Source organism: Palaemon carinicauda, chromosome 12, assembly GCF_036898095.1.
Source record: "Palaemon carinicauda isolate YSFRI2023 chromosome 12, ASM3689809v2, whole genome shotgun sequence".
In the NCBI taxonomy this organism is placed as follows: Eukaryota; Metazoa; Arthropoda; class Malacostraca; order Decapoda; family Palaemonidae; genus Palaemon; species Palaemon carinicauda.
In genome coordinates, this window is record NC_090736.1 from 14,161,430 (window position 1) to 14,163,929 (window position 2,500).

At 35.6% G+C, this 2,500-nt stretch overlaps 1 protein-coding gene across 2 annotated transcripts in view; it reads left to right on the plus strand.

Moving 5' to 3' along the window:
* Nucleotides 1-2,500, plus strand: part of LOC137651232 (uncharacterized) — a 29,233-nt gene that overhangs the window by 14,159 nt on the left and 12,574 nt on the right. Inside the window, exon 1 of one of the 2 annotated variants that reach the window (XM_068384451.1) lies at nucleotides 682-832. The exons of the other annotated variant lie outside the window; for it this stretch is intronic. The gene's annotated coding sequence lies outside the window, so the exon portion shown is untranslated. Of the gene's footprint in view, nucleotides 1-681; nucleotides 833-2,500 lie in introns of those variants that run through there. 2 annotated transcript variants of the gene reach the window in all.

Genomic DNA, 2,500 nt, shown 5'->3' on the forward strand with positions numbered 1-2,500 from the left:
GACGATGTTCACATTTCTTAGACTAGCGATTATCATCGCCTTGAGGTTTTCTAGTCTTTATTTGGGATGAGAGAGAGAGAGAGAGAGAGAGAGAGAGAGAGAGAGAGAGAGAGAGATTCATTGTTTGAACCGTATATACAGGGTAATTATCACCATTTCCTTCTACGCCTATTAAAACAAAGGGCCTCGGTCAGATTTCGCCATTCATCTCTGTCTCGAGCTTTTAAATCAATACGTCTCCATTCATCATATAAATAACGTGTGTACAATTATAGATACTCTTTATTTTAGTTTTTCTTTTCAATTCAAATTAATGCTATATACATTAATGCCCCGATTACAGTATTATAGGAATCGACGAGCACATTTAAAATCTAACAAATACGGAAACTAGGCCTATAATAGTAAACGAATAAGCCATTGGCTTCGATTATTCAAATAGATATGTCTTATTTCTTTACTGATTCTGGTTAATAAAAAATCTCGACTTTCCCGGAAAACCATTGTCGATGATTCATGGCGGTCGAGCAAAGTGCTTCAATTCATTATTTTTTTCTACGTATTTATTCATTTTCGTTCCCACCGCAACCTCAACCTTGAAGCCTTTGCTCCAATAGAACATCATTGTACGCTTCCCAGTAGCCTACACGTCCTCCAAAGCAGCAGCTATAAAACCTTCATAACACTCCACAACAACAACCTCTTGTCACAAGGAGGACCATTCGACGGAGTTGAGTAGTCAGTTGACCACAGTGATGGGATGGATATCAGTTATCCCAAGAAGTGAATTGATACGGGTACCTTCACCGCAGAAAGTGTCATCGTAAACTTCGTAAGAACGAGTGCTGTCTGCTCTTCTTCTTCTTCTTCTTGTTATTATTATTATTATTATTATTATTATTATTATTATTATTATTATTATTATTATTAGCTAAGCTACAACCACGATCTAGGTATAGACGGTGGCTACAACCCTAATTGGAAAAGCAGGATGCTACAAACCCTAGGCCCCAAGAGGGAAAATAGTCCAATATGGAAATGAAATAAGGAAATAGGTAAACTGTATATGAGAAGTAATGAATAAAAAAAAATATTTTAAGATCAGTCATGTAAAACTATGTAGAGAGACTTTTGTCAACCTGTTCAACACAAACAGATTTGCTGAAAGTTTGAACTTCTGGAAGTTCCACCAATTCAACTGCCAGATTAGGAAGCTCATTCCAACATCTGGTCACAACTGGAATATAGCTTCAGAAGGCAAGATTTATCTTGATCGCATGTCGTATTATTATTATTATTATTATTATTATTATAATCTAAGCTACAACCCTAGTTGAAAAAGCAAGATGCTATAAGCACAAGGCTCCAACAGGGAAAAATAGCCCAGCGAGGAAAGGAAATAAGGAAATAAATAAACGATATATTGCGGGACCTATCGAAATGGGCTTCTTTGTGTTGTCTTCTTGTTCGTATCATTCGATAGAAATTCGTTTCTTATTCTTTCTTGCTCTTTTGTTCTGTAAATAATGGCTGTGTTAGCAACAACATCAACTTAAAGAATAAACGTAATATTGGTAATGATGATCATTATTATTATATATATGATTAAAAGCTGAGCTTTTATATTATTTTAGCGCGGAACCTGTTTTGTTTCATTACTTTACTTAAATCGCACATGGAACCCATACGCACTACAGGACCTACAGGATCTGTTTGGCGTATAGGCCTACAATCTTAGGAATTTAGAGCACCACACTTCGCATTCCTGAAATGTCAAACCACATTATCGAAGCACTTAGAAAACAAGCAAAGTCTTCAGTTTCTTCTTGAAAGCCTCAATATTTTTAGTCTTTCAGATGTCCAGTGTGATCTTGTTGAAATCAAGTCTAGTTTTATCCACCTAAGAAAAATTATTAATAATATACTCTTATTTCAACTCTGAAAGATGTTTGGTCTTACTATCATTCTATTTGTTTCCTTGATTTCCTTTCCTAACTGGGCTGTTTTTTTTTTCCTGTTGAGAGATCTTGGGCTTATAGCATCCTGCTTTTCCAAATGGGGTTGTTACTTAGCTAGTATTATTATTATTATTATTATTATTATCATTATTTGCTAAGCTACAACCCTAATTGGAAAAGTAGGATGCCAGAAGCCCAGGGGCGTCAAAAGGGAAAATAGCCCAGTGAGGAAAGGAAACAAGGAAAAATAAAATATTTTAAGAACAGTAACAACATTAAAATAAATATTCCCTATTTAAACTATAAAAACTTTAACAAAATAAGAGGAAGAGAAATTAGATAGAATAGTGTGCCCTAATGTACCCTCAAGCAAGAGAACTCTAACCCAAGACAGTGGAAGACCATGGTACAGAGGTTATGGCACTACCCAAGACTAGAGAACAATGGTTTGATTTTGGAGTGTCCTTCTCCAAGAAGAGCTGCTTACCATAGCTAATGAGTCTCTTCAGCGATGATTGCTCTCTGCAGTGTGTACAAAAGTG